Source organism: Chrysochloris asiatica, unplaced genomic scaffold (assembly GCF_000296735.1).
Source record: "Chrysochloris asiatica unplaced genomic scaffold, ChrAsi1.0 scaffold00001, whole genome shotgun sequence".
Lineage (NCBI taxonomy): Eukaryota > Metazoa > Chordata > Mammalia > Afrosoricida > Chrysochloridae > Chrysochloris > Chrysochloris asiatica.
In genome coordinates this window covers 58,314,208-58,324,402 of record NW_006408519.1, presented here as the reverse complement: position 1 = coordinate 58,324,402, position 10,195 = coordinate 58,314,208, and positions in this window count along the sequence as shown.

Genomic DNA, 10,195 nt, shown 5'->3' with positions numbered 1-10,195 from the left:
TTGGGAGAAAGATGAGACTGCGCTTTTCTAAGAGCAAAATGCACAGTTGCTATGACTTGGCATTGACTTCATGGCACTGGGTTTTATTCCTACTAAAGTACAGGATACTTGAAACAAAAAAAAAATATGTTTAAAAATATTATGTTATTAAAAAAAAAATTGTTCTAACCTTTCCCATCGTTATGTATTTAAATGGAACCCAGTTTATAAATATATATTTGCAGAATGATGAATTGTTCAATAGCTTTGGGGACAATTCATCCTATAGTCTGGGATTTCTAGTGCAACCTGCATTCTTATGTTATACTTTAGTTCATTGTGATTACTATTTTGTTATTATTAATAAGTAGGAATTGTTGTTGCTAAGTGCTGTTGACTCATAGCAACCCTGTACAGGGTTTCTGAGGAGCAGCGGGTGAGCTTGAACCACCCAACATGGGTCAAGTGTGGAGAAATCAAGCTACAAATAAACCATTTAAAATGCTGGCATGAGTGGTTTCTCCTTTTCAGGACAGTGCAGACAAAGAAAACATGATTACAGATTCCACTAGGATGGTGAAGGAGAACTAGGCTTCCTGAGGGCTAATATGATCCCTTGGTAGCTTACATCTGCTTGCTCAACTACTCATGTGTAATTTTTGATAGAATGGCTTGGAAGTCAAAAGTCCTGACAGGTTTACCTTTGTTTTCCATAGCCATAAACCTCCCACCTTCCTCTGGGGGGCATGGAGAATTGTCTTGGTCTCATAGCTCTTCGGAGTCCTGGTGTGGCGCTGTGGGTTAATGCGCTAGACTGCAAAGCCGTTTGGACTGCAAGGTCGGCGTTCAAGCTCAGCAGCTGCTCCTCAAAAACCCTATACAGGGTCGCTATGGGTGGAACTGATTCGACGACACTTAACAACAACAACAGTCCTTTAATAAAGGAGCTCTGGTAGCACAGTGGTTAAGAATCGGGCTGCGAACCCCAACGTTGGAACTTACCAGTTGTACCGCGGTAGAAAGATGAGGCTTTCTGCTCCTGTAAAGATTTACAGCCTCGGAAACCCTGTACAGGGTCGCTATGAGTCAGAACCGATTCCACGGCACATAACCACCAACCACCACCACCCTTTAATAAACACCTTTGTCATAATCGTGGAGTTGCCAGCCTCCTTTTGTCTTTTTCATGGCCCCTCCCTATTTGAAGGCAAATTTCAAGTTACTAACAAATGACCCAAATAAATTTAATTTCATTTCAGGCTAGATGATTATGTTTTGTGTATGACAATTTAAATGCTACCTAAATGATAATTTAAATTTAAGACTGAAGCAAGAATAGAACAAATTTCACTGTAAAAAATCTACATAAGAGTAATGACTCTCAGGAGAAAACTTTTTTTTTGTCTTTCTATTCTACACCTTCTGTCTCAGACTGAGCACAAAACGTTACTTCTCTTTGTTGTTCTGATCTGGATATGATTGAAGATCTTTTTCCTCTTTCTTTCTTTCCTTCCATCCCTCTCTTTCTCTTTTTCTGTTTTTCTTTCTCTCTCTTTCTTCTTTCCATCCTTCCATCCTTTGGTTTGTTCTTTCATTCTTGCCTATTACAACTCACAGGCCTCAAAGCAATCTGGATGCCAGTGTTCCAGACATGGGAGGTGGGGCAAGATTATGGTTTGAATTGTTGGCCAGAGAAAAAGTCTCTGAGCTTAAAAATGACTTCCTGCTTTCTGAGAGCTCAGAAGAGCACATTCCAAATCATTCACATACAAAAAAAATTAGTATGAAAAATTTGATATGTCTATTAAGTGGAAAGAATAATAAATCTCCATGTAGCAGTAGCCTGATCAAATATCAGTTGCTGAACAATTTATTTTTTCTATACCCTTACCTACTTCCATCACTATAATTCTTAACAATTTTGAAGAAAATTCCTGACTTTTTATTCTCACTAAAATTTTAGTGCCTATATTAGGGAGCTTCAATAATTTCTTGAAAAAATCCAATTATCTTTTAATTCCACTTTCTGCAAACATTTGAAGCCCTCTTGTGTATGCATATACATATATATAATAGAAGGAATCTCCTTTTTAATCCAATCACATCATTACCACATCAACAATAATTTCTTTATGTCAACAAATATCCAGTAAATATTCACATTTCCTTGATTTCCTTTTAAGGAAACCAGTATTTGTTTGCATAGCTATCCAAACATTATAGATTTTAATCTACAGGTGTCCATTGCATTTGTTTTCATATTATTGCAACTATTTATTTTGTGTCAAATTCGAAGTATTCATCCTGTAGGGTTTTCCCACTGTCTGGACTATGCTGACTGCAGCTCTTTAATGTTTAAATGTTATTCACTGTGGACTCCTACTTCTCCTTTCAATCAATAGATAGGTCTAGAGGCTTGACAGAATCAGATTTTATTTATTTTTTGGATAAGTATACATAGTAGTTATGAATCAGACTGTGAACCACAAGGTCAGCAGTTTGAAACTACCAGCTGTTCCAATGGAGAAAGATGAGGCTTTCTGCTCCTGTAAAGATTTACAGCCTCAGAAACCCTGTGCAGGGTCACTATGTGTCAAAACCGACTCCACGGCACATAACCATACTTTGTAGTATATCCCATATACACTATGGAATAAAGCACTAGACTGTAAGATCAGTTCGAACCACAAGACTGGTGCTTCAAACTCATCAGTTCCACCTTGGAAACCCTCTACAGGCTCGCTATGAGTTGGAACTGATTCGATGGTACGTAACAACAACAAACATACTTCAAGTTCCAACAAGAGTTATGCACTGTTGATTTGTCTGTTGTGATGTTGCAGTCACTGGTAATCAATACATAGATTCCTACATTTGTAAAAAGGTATACATGTTAAGATTCTAAGTATATTATAATTCTTAGTTAGCTGTAAAATTTCCCTCCTCAGTTATTTGAATGCCTTGTTAAAAAGGTCAAATAGGAAATGGAGGATAAAGACTTTTTTTATTTCCAGTTTTTAAAAAAGCAATACTCAAAAGCTGACTTCAGAACATCTTCCAAATACGATTCATTAGGTAGTTTGTTTTGCTTTTCCCTGACATTTTAATTTTTCTATCTTTGGCCTATGAATCCTATCCAAATTTGCTCCTGAGTCCCTTTGGGTCCATGCACAGTAGTCTTTGATGGTCTTCCCAGCTTGGTAAGATGCAACAGAACCATCCTGGATAGTTTCTACCCTATATCTGAAATCACCTAGTTCTCCAAGGAGGCATTATCCATTGAATTTTTTTCAAGCTGTGTTTCATCTTGTTTAGACTTTATTCAAGACATTTTATTTCTTTTTACAAATTATTTACTGACTCATTTTACATTTCTTCTCAAATATTCCTATTGTCCAATAATATTTTTTTTTCTGAGTTTTTAAAATTCTGGTTTATGGTATGTTTTTGTTTTGTTTTATCTTAAATTAGTTTCTATCAGTTTTCTTAACTCCTTTTCATTTGTTTTGAAGTACTTGGTAATGGATTTCATCTATTTCATGGGTAAATCTTTCTGATATACCAGCAATGTCTTCGGGGACTTTATTCTCATCCACCAATTTTTTTCCTCCCTGCTAACTCTCTGATAGTGCAGTGGTTACAAATCGGGCTGCGAAACGCAAGGTCAGCAGTTCGAAACTACCAGCTGTTCTGTGGGAGAAAGATGAGGCTTTCTGCTCCTGTAAAGATTTACAGCCTCAGAAACCCTGTACAGGGTTGGTATGAGCCAGAACCGACTCCACGGCATATAACAACAACAACAACAACAGCTCTCTATGGGATTTGACAGAAATATTTTTCTGTTGCTCATTTTTAAATGAACTATGTTTCCCATTTAGACAGGAAGAAATCCCTGAGTGGTGCAAATGATAATGTATTTGGTTGCAAACTAAAAGTTTGGAAGTTCAAGTTAACTGATAGATGCCCCAAAAGAAAAACCTGGAGATCTACTTCTGAAAAATCAGAGCTTGATTGAAAACCCTACGGAGCACAGCTGTACTTTGACACACATGGGTTGTGATGAGTCAGAGTCAATTCAATGGCTACCTTTTTTCTTTTTTTAGGTTATACCATAATAGACTATTTTCCAGTTTCAAAACTCCAGAGCTTACTCTCTTCAGTTGTTTTCATGAACTGATATTATAAATGACCTAATCATTTCTGAAGTCTTTCTCTTCTGTCCCCATTCCCCAAGCCCATCTCCACGTATCACGGACTTCTCTTTCCCTGTCCAGTTACATATAGGAATTTGCCAGGGAAGGTGCTTTGGTTTGTTAAGTTTCAAGGGTCCACTTCAGAACTGTCAGAATGTCTCCGGTTCTAGAAAACTGGAACTTGCAAGGTCCACTCCCACTTTCTGCTGCTGTTCTCAATGACATCTTAATGGCATCTGTAGGATTCTGTAGCTCTCTGGAATAAGATGACCTTTTCTTTTACTCGGCTTCCTCCCACACACTTTCTTACATCACAAGACAGTATTTTCATTGTTATTGGTTTGTCCCTCCTAACTGCCATCAAGTTGATTCCAACCCAATTATAAAGGGTTTGAATCCTCAACCTTGTGGTCAGTAGCCTAACCCACACCTAACCTAACACCTAACCCACAGTGCCATCTTTAGGTTTGCCCCAACCTGGTTGTAATTTTTAGATTGTGAGTACACTTAGTAGATGTTGTCTGTGAATTTTTGTTTTTTGCTATCTACTACCTTTTCCCCTGTTGTGTCTGCTCTACGTGTATTGTGGGTAGGTGTAACATATTCTGAAAGGAAGTCTTCTCAGCATCCACAGCCATCTCCCCATAACCCTTTTATATTTATTTAAAAAAATAAAATGATGGGAATCATTATTCAGGTCACCATTTCATTTTAACTTCTTCCTTTTCTCCTGCCTTGGGAGTTTTGCACAGCTTCTAACTTGGCACTGTCTAATATTAGAACTCTTTGTGTATTAACTTCCTTTTACTCATGACACTCTTGTAACCTATACAAAACTTCTTCATCTTAGGAAATTCAGGAAATAAAAGACACTAAGGGATTAATAACAAATAGTTGTTGTTGTTGTCAGGTGCCATTGAGTCGGAACCGACTCATAGCGACCCCATGCACAGCAGAATGAAACAATGTCTGATCCTGGGCCAACCTCATTACCGCTGCCACACTTGAGTCCATCAATGATGCCACCTGGCCAATCCATCTCAATACAAATAGTAGATTCATGTATTATTATTGTTAGCTAACATGTACTAAGATATTTTTGAAGGATTATTTAGTAGCAGGAAAACTCCATTTTCTTGAAGTTAGATCACAAATTAAGTGTCTATACAAAGTACACTTAGTTTTGAAAACAAAGTATAAGTACAATTATACTTACTTTATAAGGCAAATGAAGAAAATGATATTTTTGTGAGATGGTAAAAATTGATTTTGTTACAAGTATTTTTTTAACAAAGCAACTTAAAAATATATATGTATATGTGTGCATGTTGTGTAGAAAGTGTTTAGACTACATCAGTTGTTGCATCTTTTCCAGAATCTGAAATGCAGGAATCACAATTGAAAATATAAAATGTGAAGAGAATCTAACACTGAAAATCTATTGCTGTCTAACAATCCACCCCAAACCCTGGGGATTTAAAGCAACAAACATTTTATCACCTCGCTATTTGTGACGTAGAAATTAGGGCTGGGATCTACATAACTTTTCTGCTTTCACTTCATGAGCTGTCTGCTCACTTCATGAGCTTCACTCATGAAGCTCCATCAACTGGAGATGAGTAAGATGACCTCACTCTCATTGGTGCTGGCTCTCGGCTGGTCCAAGTTTCTCCATTAGAATAGTGTAAGCTTCTTCACATGTAGGTATTCCATAAGAGCAAACCCTGATACACAAATGCTTCTCAAGCCTCAGCTGCTAATTCAATTGGCCAAATCATTGCATCATCAGACAAAGCAAGATATGACCAAGTTCAAGTCAACAAGAAGGCAACTACATCAAGGTGAGGATGCAGTGAGTTCTGATTCACTCGGGGCAAATACTCTGATAATCTACTATAATATTTACATAAAGGAAAACATGTTTGAGGGTAGCTGATAAAAAGATAAATGTGTGGAGGGGTGTGGTGGTGGGGGAGAGCAATAATGAAGGGCTACCAAAATTTGAAAATTCTGATAATTTTGGAAAACTGCACTGGGATTAAAGTCCTTATACAACCGTCTTCAGATGCTAGAGAAAGGTCAGTTGTTGAACATCAGGAAAGCCTATTATTTGTATTCAGTCTTCAATTGGCATTTTCCTATGACTCAGCATAGTTTTAGAGGAAATCATGACTTTTTCTCTGTACATGTTTTGCTTTAGTTTTTCAAAGAAATGTTAACGTCATCATTGTTATGTGCCGAGGAGTCAGTTCCGACTCATAGCGAACCTGTACAGGGTTTCTGAGGCTGTAAATCTTTATGGGAGCAGAAAACCTCATCTTTCTCCCACGCAACAGCTGATAGTTTCGAACTGATGACTGGCAAAAATGCCATAGACAAAATGATCCTCTGTACAATCTGTTAAATCTGTTAATATGCAAAATTCTATGTACTCAGTACAACTAACAGGTATTAAGATTCACAAGCCATCAAAGTTTAATGAATGTCCTCATTCGTCTAACAGTTTAAACTGGTTTCTTGATGAATCCTAAAAGGCTATTTTCTTCAACTACATGAGCTGGCTCTAGCCATTTCTTACCAATGGACTCTGCGTTGCGGACCATGCCTGACTGACCTCAGGGATTCCTGTACATTATCTGGTGAGTGTGACTAATGGGAAGGCCCTTGAGGCTTGCCCCACTCATGTTGCTCCTGATGAAGGTTAATGGTATTGGCCATTTTAAATCTTACACAGCAACTGGCTAAGATACAGGGTTTCCCATCAAGTTTACCAGATTTTCCAAAGCATTTTTATAGTTTACAGAATGAAAAACAACACTGATATTAACATTAGGGAAGTATTTTATTGTAAGACAGTCTCCAAACACTATCCTAACAGAGCTATTTAAAATTTGTTAACAATTGCACTAATTACTATTGGTGACTTCAGAAGTAGTGGTTACTGATAATTTCATTTCTTGAATTCATTAATAGGCAGTATTATTTGTTGCTAACTGCATCTTGGGAAAGGCTGTTCATTTGAAGTGGATTCATTTTGTGACTATATAGGAGCTTAAATGTATCATTAAGTGATCCTACCTTCTTAGCATCTACATATCTGTTAGTGCAACTGTCAGCTGGAACCTGGGACAAGAAAGACTACAAACAAAACAGAAAATATTTCAATGTTATGGCTGTTTAGATATAATTGAGACCTTTTGTTTTCTGTAAATAAAGGAATAATAATTAAAACTTCTAATCACCAGTTCAATTCAATGGAGCCCATTTTGGAAGCATCTATGTTCTATATGCTGATTTCAGGAATTGTATATTTGGTGCTGGAATGCAAGATCAGTTTGAATTGCAAGTTCTACGGTTCAAACTCAACAGCCACTCCTTGAAAACCCTCCCCATTCAGGGTTGTTATGAGTTGGAACTGACTTAACAACAACATGTTTGCCTGGGAGTAACTGAGCTCTGGTAGCGTAGTGGTTACGAGTCGGGATGCAAATCTTATGCCAGCAGTTTGAAAATACCAGCTATTTGGTGGGAGAAAGATGAGGCTTTTTGCTCCCATAAATATTTACAGCCTCAGAAACCCTGTCCAGGGTCACTATGAGTCGGAACTGACTCCATGGCGCATAACAACAACAACTGAGTGGGACAAATGGTTAAGTGTTCAGCTGTTAACCAAGTGGTTGATGGGGCCGATCCACTCAGACGTTAACTCATAAGAGATGCCTAATGATCTGCTATTTGAGCATCCTAACCATGAAAACACTAAGGAGTGCAGTTCTATATGTGGTTGCCATGAGTTAGAATCAACGACAAATGATTCAATTTCCTAGAAACACTAGACCCTCTTCACCTTGGATGTGGAGGTTTTTATGTACTGAGAAAGCACTGTCTTTTCCTTGAGATTTGAGAAATTTGGACACATACTCAGCAGTCTGAGACAAGGAAGGGTAAGAAGAGACATAAGACGAGACAGTATTGTAAAGCACACAGATAAATAATTTTCCCAGATTCTGCATGCTTCCCTACCCCCACCTCCTTTATGAAACACATCAGCATTCTGACTGGCCTCTGCATTCCACTAATTGGAGGGAGCATAGCTTCGACATTCTTATGAAGCATGGATGGTCACTCCGGAAACTGTGGTCAGAGCTTGTGCAGACAAAGTGCCCAGGAAGAAAACAAAAGAATATAATATGTTTACAGTGTCTTCTTTAATTGCATTTATTCCTTATAAGAAGTTGATTACTGTTTTGACAGGGAGTAATCTAAATCTATATCCTCCCAATCCATAAAATCAGGGTTGAAATATCTCAGTTTTTCAAGCTTCTAGAAGAAATATATGAGGATTAGTCATTTTGTAAATGCAGCTCCTTAGAATGTCTGAAGCCCATTAGCTGAGCTGGTTAAGTAAGACACATTGCTAATGAGGATACTTTTAGTTTTTTCCTACCACATTATGAATTCCCAGACCAAAGAGTGTACTATTTTCCACAACAAGAGCAGGTGAAAATGTGCAAGTCTCACCACCAAGTAGAAAAACAACTATAAATGTTTCTGTGTTAACATTAATGAAAGTGTCTGTGGAAAAGAAGACTCTTTTTGTCTAATAAAATGTAAGTTGTATTAACCTCCAATTCTATGACTAGAAAAAGACTTTCAATGCTAAACACCATCATTTTTATTGATTTTGAATGGACTTTGTGGCATCCTGCTGTGGTGCTGTAGGGTAAGCACTGGACTGCTAACCACAGGTTGGCTGTTCAAACCTACAAGCCACTCTCAAAAACCCCATACAGGGTCATTGTGAGTTGAAACCAACTGGCGGCATACAACAACAATTAACATAAAGGTTGGTGGTTAGGACCCATCCAGCTGCACCGTGGACAAATGACCTGACAATCTGGTTCCATAAAGAGTAAGCCAAGAAAACCCTACGGAGCAATGCTTTTCTGTAACACTTCGGGTCACCATGACTCAGAGCCCACTCAATAGCAATAGTTGTTTTTTGTTTTTGTTTTTAAATAACATATATACTATTTGCAATAATGACTAAATACAGTAATTTTTTATTTTTCCATTTTATCAAGGACACTGAAGTGCAATATGACAGAAAATAGCCTTATATCTTTCATTCTTCTGTGGCCAAGACCCAAAGAGTGTGCTTTAAGAAAGGTGATTTGAAAGTAAATGTCATTTAAAAATTTAAACTCCAGATTGAAAAGGATTATGGTTCTATTTTTGCCCCAGAGTCCCCTTTAAAATCTGGTGCCAGTCTATCATTGCTGAACATTTTGATCAAAATTCTATAGAAGAATGCTGATCAAAGGGTGGTAAATGAAGAAAAGAATTTCAAATTATGGACTCTAGCCTTTCTTGGAACCATGGGAACTACATGAATTCCTAAAATTTTTGCCCTGTGGTAATCTTTATTTATTTATTTTTTTAATTTAAGGTTTTTATTGTGGATTGAGTGAAAGGTTACAGGGCACATCATCAGTTTCACATTCAACAATTCATATAACTTGTTTCATTACATTGACTATAATCCCCTCCATATAGCATCAGTTAAAAGTATTTCTCTCTATCCACTTTAGCTTTTTTAAAAACACACACAAACAGAAAAACCCACTCAGGCATATATAATAAATTACATCTCCAAAGGGCACATTCTGCAAGTCTGCTCCTGCCCACCAGCTCTTAGTCCTTCTCTTTTTAGTTGATGAATCTAGAGTCCTCAGTCGCTCCCCATCTCCATGCCCCCATCTCTGCCTGCATCTCTGGTGCTGCTGCTTCTCTAGATAAGGTCCCGCATTCTATTTGTGCGTTCCTCTCTTGATGGTCCTAGGGTCCTCTGTTTCTGGACTATAAGATTAACCATTCCCCTTTTTTTGTTACAAAACTTCTACCTTTACAATTGTGACAGTCACAATTAGTCATGATAACAGTTATTCACTATTGAATCTTACGAATCTTATCCCCACCTCCTTTCACCAGACCCATCTAGACAAGATGATAACTATTCAGTG